Raw genomic sequence first — 11,708 nt, 5'->3', positions numbered from 1 at the left:
ACGGTATATTATGGAGGTCAAACGGACATCTGTGCAAAGAGTTATGGCCATTTTACTGAAGAGACACAGTGCAGTCCGTATTGCAAAATACGGACCGTATTTCAGTTTACGACCCGTAAACTGAAATACGGCCAGCACTGTGCAGGACGTAAACTGCAATTTCACAGGACAGTATATATTCGTCCATACCAGTTCAAGTCATTATTTTTCATTCCCTCAAACCCTAGAACGACCTCCTACTCTCCTCCATCATCAAGAACACCAAGGTAAGCCCGCTCTAATTATTCCAACTCAATTCTAATACATATCCTTGTAATCTAAACAAGAAGTCATCCTTCCTAATCTAGGGTTTTTCAAGAAAACCCATCTCAAGATTCAATAATCAAGATTTAGGAAATCTTCTCCAAAATTCATGTCTTTAATTCAAGTTTTGGAGCAATTAAGGGTTTGCAACATAATGTCTTCCAAAGTGATTCAAGCTAGGGTTTGGGTGTTCTTCAATAGAAAAGTGAATTGTTAAATCTTGTTTAACAAATTAAGGTATGTCTCTCTTTTAAAAACTTATTTTTGGATGAAAATCACTTTTTGAAATTATTGTTGGAAGTATAAATTTTATTCAAGATTCTTTAATGAATGGGAGGAAAAGTAATCTTTTCATGTTACTTGAACCCTAATTCATGTCTAAATGGTGGTTAATGTGTGTGAGGGGATAAACCCACATTAAACCTAGATTGTAACAAACCCTATATATATGTATAAGACATTATGAATGTTTTCCTCTACGAGAGATGTTTATTAATGTTAGTCAAGAGTTGGTAAAGACATTTTCATTGATGAATTGGGACATGGAAATCTTTTGTAAAGAAGTTATACGTTTTTCAAACTTTGATTGGAATCACTTATTCTTTCGATATGGCATAATGAACTTTAATGTTATTGATGGTGTGACTACTTTGAGATAAATTGTGAATTGGCTTCTATGCCATGGACCTTGTTGTTGTGTTTGCCTTGCTATTCGGGAGGAAGAGTAGCCACTATGGATCCTAGTGTATTAATTTCCTTGCCATTCGGGAGGAATAGTGGCCACTTCCGAGTTCGCTACCTGGGGTGTATTAATGGCCTTGCTATTCGGGAGGAAGAGTAGCCACCGTGAATCCATATTTCGGTGTATTGCGCAGTGTTTAGGGAACCTCTACGGTTATCCCTTCGATGTGATTGGTTCTTGGGCCTGTATTGGCATGTGTGATATTCTTATTCTCTTATGGAATTGGTGATGACTATCTTAATTGGTTAAAAAGGAATATTTGAAATTGTATCTTGACAAGAGGCTTTATAAATAGGTTTTGATATTTATTATTGAGATACATAAACTGGATAACTGTTCTTCTATCGCTCTCACCTGACTGGCAAGACTAATTTCTTTATGTATTACGTATTCTATTTTCATAGTACTTGTTGTCCCCGAGGCACTCACTGAGTACGAAGTACTCAGGCATACCATTGTTGTTTTTTATGGTATGTTAGGTAACAGAGAAGAGCAAGTTCTTGATACTCCTGACACTTAGGACGGACTTGTTGTTGTTGCTGAGTTGGTGAGCCCACATGTTCATTCGTGGGACACCCTATTATCTTGTTCATTTGTTATTAGTTTTTGGGCTGCGTCCCGATGAGTCAAAGTTATTACCTCTTTATCCTAGAAGCTCCATAGTATACATTCTTGTGGGAAGTTGTTGAGTTTTTGTTTAAATCTTGGGCGTTTGTCATGTTTTGAGTAACTCTTATGATATTGAGGACTTCCGCTGATTTAATTCATGTAATCACGATTTGTTACATTTAATTTATAAACTGTTGGAGGCCAATGTTGAACTTGGCGGGTTCAAGTAGTATTGTTGTGTTGTTTAGGTTCTTCCGATGTGGTTCATAACGTCGGATGCCGGTCACGTCTAGGGGGGGGTTTTGGGGCGTGACAATTATAAAATGGAACAAAATATTTTCTAGTACTTATGTAATTTAGTCAAAATCTTGCTTATACTAAGTTCAAGTATCTCTTTTTCTTTACAAAGTGAAAATAAAATAGAAAGATGAGCATAAATAGACACTTTTGGTGTGATATTATAAAATGGTTTATATATTTTACTCACTGTCTGCTCGTAAATTAGAAAAGCTTACGATAATAATTTTGATGTCTAAAATTTTCTCATTCAAATAAATTTAAAGGGAGATAATTTGTAGTTTTTTCTAGGCCCGTCAATAGTTCGGTTCAGCCAGTTAGTTTATGAAAATTAAACTATATCAAATTTTGATTATTTTATTTTGTATAACCAAAATAACACGTCTTGAAATTATCCCAATCATCTCAGTTTTTTTTATATCAATACTATTCGATTAATATTTGATATTTTTTAAACCGAGAGCCACTAGTATAAATTAGAACACAGCTCCACGAATACTTGCATTGGACGCAAAAACCCTCAAGACAATTTTAGGAGCCGTTTGGACATGGTTTGAAACCATGTTTGGACATGTAATTTGGATATCTTAAGTTGTATTTTCTCTTATAGACATAAAAAGCCACAAGTTGTGAATACTATCAAAACATTCTCGATTCTTATACAATCTTACTAAATGAGTAAGTCATAGTTCATAACAAAATTAATACGCTACTAGAAGGCCTTTCTAAAAAATACAACATCAATTGGTCAAACTTTAGTTCAATAAAAACGAAAATTTAACATGAATAGTAATGTAACTACTCTTTAATATAATCCTCCCATATGGTAGACATAAATAAAGGTTGGTGGAAGTTAATGAGGTTGGTAAATGGTTGATGGGAGTAATTGTTAAAAATATTTACCAACTTATGGGTCTTTTTTTATAAAATATAAACTTATGGGTCAATTTTTATATTTAAAATTTTTGAAACCATGGTTTGAAACCATGAGATGAAATGCATGTCCAAACGCTGATTTCATCTCATGATTTCAAACCGCATGTCCAAACGCCTACTTAATGTTCAAAAGATGATGAATAAAGGGTACATGAAAAAAGTCGAAAAGATAGATTCATCCCACTGTTTTATAATTGTGCAAAAGAAATTGAGCAAAGATGACAAATCTAAATCACACTAGTAAAATATTCAATACCATCTAGCTTGTTAATTAAGATCATTCGAATACCTTGTGACTTGCCTCCTCAAGATGCTTGAACGAATTTAGTTTCAATAGGGGTAGCAAATAAATAGGATTAAAATTAGAGAATTTGGGTGATAATTACCTATTGTTGTTGTTTCCGTCACCTAGGCCAAGGCGAAAAATTTAATGATTTGTTATTTTGAACTTAATATATAAAATATATTTTACACATAAATTATTCGATATGGTTTGGTACCTTTCGATTTAGTTTTATAAAATTAATGTAGGAAATCAATTCCTCGATTGATTATGATTGAATGTCATCAATATATACAAAAGACTTACCTAATTCTAGGAGATATTCTAGTTGTACATAATATTCTCGGAAATATTCTAGCTGTACATAATAATGACTAATATTCTAACTGTACATAATAATGACAAAATACAACGGTTATCACACTCCCGCAGTCGAAGCGGGAGGTGGACGAACGCTTAGACTGTCCCGAAAGTAATCAAACAGTACGCGCGGAAGCCCTTTTGTAAAAATGTCTGCAATCTAATATTGGGACGGAACATGAAGGACACGAACCTCGCCACGGGCAACTTTTTCGCGAACAAAGTGTATGTCCATTTCAATGTGTTTAGTGCGCTGATGTTGTACCGGGTTACCTGATAAGTGTATCGCACTCACATTGTCACAATAAAAAAGTGTCGCCTTTTGGATCGGGCAATGTAGCTCAAGAAGTAAATTCCGGATCCAGCAGGATTCGGAGACAACATTAGCAACTCCCATGTATTCGGCCTCGGCACTAGAACGAGAGAGTGTAGGCTGACGTTTGGAGGACCAAGAAATCAAGTTGTTACCGAGGAAGACACAATAGCCAGAGATGGAGCGTCTGGTATCCCGGCAGCCACCCCAATCTGCATCTGTATAAGAGACTAAGCTGCTGACAGTAGACTTATAGAGATGCAAACCAAAATCGATAGACCCCTGAATGTAGCGCAAAATACGCTTAAGAGCAGCCATATGTTCATTACGAGGGTCATGCAGGTGGAGACACACCTGTTGGACGGCATAAGAGATATCTGGTCTAGTGAATGTAAGGTACTGCAAAGCCCCAGCAAGCTGACGATACTTAGTCGGATCATCAAATGGTGCATCTTTCGAGGCGGGCTACAGAGTGACATACCTGCCCATTCCAGGATTTCTTCGGCATATTGCTTCTGTGATAAAAATAAGCCATCTGCATTACGAGTAACAGCAATACCCAAGAAATAGCTTAGTGGACCAAGGTCTTTCATGGCAAACTCGGCACTTAAGAGTGCCATAATAGACTTACGGAGATCGTCTGAAGAGGCCGTCAGAATGATGTCATCGACATAAAGCAGTATATATGCAATAGCAGAACCCCTGCGATTAAATGAATAATGAGTGATCAGACTTGCTGTGTGAGAAGCCAATGGTGGTGACAAAATCAGCAAACCGTTGGTACCAAGCCCGAGGGGCTTGTTTCAGGCCGTAGAGAGACTTCTTCAATAGGCAGACATGATCAGGAAAATTGGGGTCCCGAAAACCCAATGGTTGATGCATATACACAGTGTCAGAGAGATTTCCATGAAGAAAAGCATTCTTGACATCGAGTTGGTGGATGGGCCAAGAATAAGATAATGTAATACTTAGCACAGTGCGAATGGATGTTGGCTTGACCACCGGACTGAAGGTCTCCTCACAGTCAACACCCTTCTGCTGAGACATGCCATCACCTACAAAACGGGCTTTATGCCTCTCAAAAGAACCATTAGATTTCTTTTTATGACGGAAAATCCACATTGACCGAATTACATTAACATTAGCAGGCCGAGGAACTAACTCTCAAGTCTTATTTTCAATTAGAGCATTAAATCCATCCATCATGGCATTCTTCCAATTTAAGTCACAGAGAGCACTGACGGGATTTTTGGGTAATGGAGAGATGGAGGTAGTGTTCTCGGTGTTAAGGTTGGAGGAATATTTCAAATTGGGTTTGAAAATTCCATTTCGGGACCGGGTCGTCATGGGGTGTGGCGGCTGTGGGGAGGGGGTCGTAGGTGGTGATGGCGGGTTGGAAGGCAGCAGTGCAGGAGCAGCGGGAGGGCTGTCCTGCGGCAGGGGGGGCTGCTGCTGGGGACTAGCAGTAGCCGCGGGTGGAGCCGCGGGTGGAGGGGGTGGGGATTTGGAGCGTTGGGAGGTGTATTGCCAGAATTTCGTTGCATATGATGAATGATGTATGGATTAACATTATGGTTCAAAAATTCATACGTGTGAGGAGTAGGAGTATGAAATTTTGAAAATAGGAATGTGTGTTCATCAAAGACCACATGACGGGCAACGAAAATTTTCCGGGTTAACATATCATAACACTTATATCCCCTATGATCGGAAGGGTACCCAAGAAAGACACAAGGAGTGGACCGTGCTTGTAACTTGTGAATGGTGGTGGATGGAAACAAAGGAAAACATAGACACCCAAAAACCCGAAGATGGGAATAGATAGGATCTTTTTGGTATAGGAGTTGAGTAGGGGAAGAGTATCCTAGAACTTTAGTAGGGAGAATGTTCAAAAGGTATGTGGCCATAGAAAGTGCATGATGCCAAAACGAGGGGGACATCGAGGCATGGGTGAGCAGGGTCCGAATTACATTATTTATGGATCGGATGTGACGTTCGGCTTTTCCATTTTGAGGAAATGTGTGAGGGCAAGAGAGGCGGAATTGTATCCCATGTTTTTGAGCAAAAAGTTGAAGTGGCCCATTATCAAATTCTTTCCCATTGTCACATTGTAAATTTTTAATGGACCTTTCAAATTAAGTTTTGACAAAAGCATGGAATGAGGTGAAAAGAGAGTAAACTTGAGACTTCTTAGAGATAGGAAAAGTCCACAAAAATTTACTAAAATCATCAAGAAATAGTACATAGTAACGATGCCCATTAGAGCTAGCTACGGGCGACGTCCAAAGATCACTATGAACTATGTCAAATGGAAAAGCAGTGAATGACATCGATTCATAAAAAGGTAATTTAACTTGTTTCCCCAAAGTACAAGATGAACATAAAAACTGTTTGTTCCTATTACATTCAATAAAATGTTGGCTATGAAGAGAGCGTAAAGTTTGGGCTCCCGGATGTCCTAAACGACGATGCCATAAATCAGGAGACAAAGCAGTGAAGACGAAAGAAGATTTTGAAGGTGAGGCCTGGATGACGGTGGAGAGTGGATAGAGGTCCCCGCTACTATTACATCTCATTAGTTTGTTCCCCGTCTGGAAATCCTTCATATAAAAACCAAACGGGTCAAATTCAACAAAAACCCAGTTATCAATGGCAAATTTACGGACGGAGATAAGATTTTTAATGAGCTTGGGTGCATGCAATACATTATTCAAGGTGAGAGGGGGGTGTGGAGGTGAGAGAGTAGTGTTCCCGAAACCATGAATTGGAATTACATGCCCATTACCAACAACAATGCGATGATTACTATTGCTCAAATTAAAATAAGACGGGAGTGTACCTTGGTCCGAGGTCATATGTGATGTTGCGCCGGTATCCATATACCAATTCCCATCCGGTGGAGCGATAGAGAAGGTATGCATTGCCGCCTCAATATCCGTCGGAGAGTAGCCAATATGGGGCTGGGCTGCCGAGGCCACATAGGCCTGTTGAGGTCTGGGCCCGAGAATTCCGGGCTGCTGCATTGCCGGTCGAGACTGCTGCCGTGGAGCAGTCGGGTAGGGGCAAAGTGGAGCTGCCCACTGTGGCGGCCACTGCCCATATGGAGGGTACGGCAGTAGGACGTGGCGCGGCTGCCACTGACTGGTGCCGCCAGTCGGCCACTGGTTGGTGCCGCGGCCAGCGTTCTGTCCACCCCCACCGCGGAGGTTTTGCCCATTGTTCTTTCCATTATTTTTCTTCTTGTTCTTGTTGTTATTATTCCTGCCATGATTGGAACTTGAAGAAAAATTATTCTGAGAGTTGGAGTTAACATGTTCCATGTTACCTAGTTGGGCACCGCCAGTAGAGGCAATAAAAGCCGCATTCCCGCCGGCTTCCTTGGAGAGACGATTTTTTAGCGTACGTTCCGCCAGTTTTATTCGGGATCGAACGCTTTCAAAAGGTGGTAACGGGTCTTGATTTTGGACAAAATCAATTGTGCCAGAGTAGGCCCCTGGAAGACCACCAATGAGTCGCAAGACAAGGCGACTATTTGCCACTGGAGCATCCACATCAGCCAGCCTGTCCGCCAAGGTTTTGACATGGTTGCAATACGCATCCACACTTGAAAAATTTTCAAGAGAGACAACAGCAAGTTCTTCCTCGAGATGGGTTGCTCTAGAACCCTTGTTGTCTTGAAAGATGGCCTCCAACCTCTGCCAGGCTTTCGCCGCGGTGTCATCCTTCACCAATATGGCTTAAAGTAATTCAGGGGAGATCGTACCATATATCCACTGTAAGACTGCCGCATCAAGACGATCATAGAGTTAAGGATCAGCTGCCCGTAAGGCATCAATTTTGGCCTTAGCCGTGGCCTCTGTAGGGGGGAGAATGTGATGCATGAGGTTATGCACTCGATCTTGCACCTTAAATAACGCCACCCATGAATGATATGGACCATTTTCAATGTCCAATGTGAAAGGAACGAGAGATTTAACATTGGTTATGGAGAAGGCAGAGTGAAACTTTACTCCTGTGTCAGTCATGGTGGCTTTGAAGACGAAGGGAGGAGGAATAATTTGAGGAAGAAGAAGAAGAACGAAGGGGAGAGAGGGGGGGCGGCTAGGGTTAGGGTGGCGGCTAGGTTAGGGTTTTGTGGAGAAGGAAAACCTAGTCTGATACCATGTAGGAAATCAATTCCTCGATTGATTATGATTGAATGTCATCAATATATACAAAAGACTTACCTAATTCTAGGAGATATTCTAACTGTACATAATATTCTCGGAAATATTCTAGTTGTACATAATAATGACTAATATTCTAACTGTACATAATAATGACAAAATACAACGATTATCAATTAAGAACCTACCTTAATTATCGGTTGTAGATAGATTTGTATATAAAAAATTACGATTTTATTAAAGGAAATATAATAATGGATTCAGTTTAGATTGGTTCAGTCAGCTTTTAGAAAATCACTGACACCCCTAGTTTTTTCAATAATCTTATTATTTACAAGATTATCAATATTTTGTGAATGACATTTGAATAGGAAGAAATTTATGAACAACGTTATTTAAATTCAAATAGAAAGGGAAGTCTAGAAAACTCAAATTACATAAATTCGTTTTTCTATAAAAAGAGGGTCCAACTTTTCTTCCCCAGTTGAGAGGATTGTTCTTTGAGAACCGCATCATCATTAAACTACAGAGAGGTAATCAATACTTTATTATTATTTTTATATACAATGATTTTTTTCTTCATACATACGGCTCACATAATAGATTTATTTTTATCTTTAGGTACAATAATTTTTTTCATCTCTTCTATATCAACTCCATTAGTTTATGATAAAAAGAAAGGAAGGAAACGTCCGACCATGTCAAACACGAGTTCATTAACTAGTTATATACCCGATAAAATGAGACGAATGTATAATTTAGGAGACACAAAAGAGATCCAAGAGAAGTGAGAACGGATTTGGGTTTTGAGGTTCAAGGTGAGACAAGACATTTGCAAAAAGCAAGTGAGCCTTGCTCATTCCATTTCCCAAACGGATCTATGGAACGAGACATTTGCAAAAATATAATCATCTCAAAAAGAAATTAAATATGCTTAATCAAATATCACGAGGACCAAAATTATGATTTATGCATAATTGAGGAACCAAAGAAAAAACAATTTTCAAAAGAAGAACAAAGATACTTTCTCCGGTTCAAAAAGAGTGTCCACTTAGCCTTTATTTTATTTTTTGTTCAAAAAGAGTGTCTACTTACCAAATCAAAAAAGAATTAACCTTATTTTTTCAGATTCACCCTTATTAAATGCTAAGTGATCAAATCTCAATACCTATTTAATTAGGGATAGTTTAGTCCAATTACTTATTTCAAGAAAGTACTTTTGGCGAAAAGCAGTTTATGTTTGGCCAATTTATTTAATAAGTACTTTTGATCAGCAATTAGTATTTGGTCAAACTTTTAAAAAGTGTTTCTAAGTGTATTTTTCTCAAAAGTACTTTTCAAAAAAGTACATTTGAGCAAAAACTTTTTTTTAGCTTCTGAAAAACTGCTTCAATTACTCCCCAAAAGCACTTATTTTCTTCAAAAAATTTGGCCAAACACCTCACTTTTAAAAAAATAAACATTTATTGAAAAAATAAATACTTTTGAGAAAAAATAAGCTTGACTAAACAGGCTATTAACATACTTTTTGAACCAGACGAGTATCCCATTAGTTCCAAAATTGGAAGTAAGTTCGAAAACACTCTCAAGGATTAGTTGTATGACCTATTGATATATTGGGTTGGGCCTTAGAAGATTCCATGTGTTCATTAATCATTTTTGGATGAACTTCCCCTAATACTTCATGTGATTTCGAGCTATTTTACGTCACGTTCTCTAAAGGACCACATGTTAGCCAATTATCTCACCAAATTATCTTTTCCATATTTATCTTCCAGATTATGTAACTTATTACAACTCTTGGACTTGCCTGATTTCGAGTAGTTTATTCAAGATCTGATAATTTTTGTGTACCCATTTAAGAGTTAAAGTTTTGTTTTATTTTCAGCCAATTAGTATTCAACTTATATTTTGCTTTATATTTTTTGACATTATTATTATGAGAATACCAATAACACTTTTTAGTCGTACTTTTTTTGTTTTTTAGATTTGCTTTTCTCCTTGTTTGGTAGGCAAATATCATTAAGAAAGTTAAATTTAAATGTTCGTAAAACTAAAATAGTATAAAAATCATAATAAGCAGACTCATTATCTACTTAAATGATGTTAATTTTTTAAGGGGAAAGGACACAAATGGCCGCTGGGCCATAAATAACCCACGCGTTGGCCCGTCTATTCCTAAACCCAAAAATTAGCCCATAAACTATTTCCATCCGCTAGCCAAAATTTGTAGCAAGTCTTTTGTGGCGACTAAAGATTTAAAAAGTCGTCACTAAAAGTCCAGGCGCTTTAAAAAAAAACAGACTTTTTGTGGCAATTGGCTGCTACAGAAAAACCAGGCTTTTTAGTGGCAATTAAAAAAGTCGCCACTAAAGGTTAAACATCCCAAAACATATATAATATGTGTATATTTAGTAAGAAATATCCCAAAAAAAACTCTGAGGAGATTTTTGTATATAATATGTATCATTTGTGTATAAAAATATGTATCAGTACCTATCTCTAATGTATAAAATATAAATCACTAAGGCATGTATCATTTTTGTATATAATATGTATCATTTGTGTATATAATGTGTATTATAGAATAGAAAATTGTATCGTTTTTGTATATAATATGTATCATTTTTTGTATAGAAAGTGTGTATATAATTCCAACATGTGTAGTCTTGTATAGAAAGTGTATCATAGGTATAAAAATGTATCATAGAAACCGTATCATTGTAGTATATAATATGTATCACTATTGTATATGTAAAAAAAATATATCATATCATTATTGTATAATATGTGTATAATAAATCTATATATATAATAAAGCTAGGCATAAGATAGGTGATGTGGCATGCCTCTAAAGCCAAGAATGACATTTATCTTTTTTCTCAAATTTTTGATATTTTCTTAATTTTCCTATTTATATGATTTATTAAAAAATCTAAAAAATATTCCTTAATTACATTCTCCTAATTACCCATCTCTTTTTCAGTTTAGAAGCCCAAAAGTCATTATCATTAATTTAGTGATCATTTATTATGCACTAAAACAACACAAACGTAGAAATATGCATGGCTCTAAGAATCTCCTCCTCTTGCCCCAACCTTTCGTCTTGCAGGTGGTAATTATGCACTTCATTGCACCCTATAATTGATATTTATGTCGATGAAATAAGCCTTTGTGATAAATGATATTCAATATTTTCAAGATGTGAGAAATGGTAACGCCTAGCACATTTATAATGCCCTATAACTCTCCTAAGAAGCACTCTAGCTTCCCTTTAAATTCGTGCTCACATAATCAAACTTTTATGTTGCCTAGCCGTTCGTTTTTCTCTTCTTTAGGTTCCTTCTTTACACGAGTTATTTTCCCCTTTTTTTTTTTCTTAGTTCTAGCATCTACTCAAATTTTGTTCATCTTCCTTTCTTTTAATAGTTTACGGTTAAAAGCTTGAGAATGCAAACAAAATGTGAAATTAGTATATTTAAAGTTCTTTTGTAACTCGGGTAGTCTGGGTTATTCACTTGATTGATATATAGCGAATATATTGCTTCCTTTTTTTTATGGTTTAGAGACGTGTTCCTTAAGAGTCGAATACTATTTAGAACTCATGTCTCTTCCATTCACATATTCTCTTTTACGTACTCTCTGCTACGGTTAAGTGTCTTTATGGCTAATAATAATTTGTTTTTCTCCCAATCGTTT

This window comes from Lycium barbarum, chromosome 6 (assembly GCF_019175385.1).
Source record: "Lycium barbarum isolate Lr01 chromosome 6, ASM1917538v2, whole genome shotgun sequence".
In the NCBI taxonomy this organism is placed as follows: Eukaryota; Viridiplantae; Streptophyta; class Magnoliopsida; order Solanales; family Solanaceae; genus Lycium; species Lycium barbarum.
Note: the sequence above shows the minus strand (reverse complement) of the source record.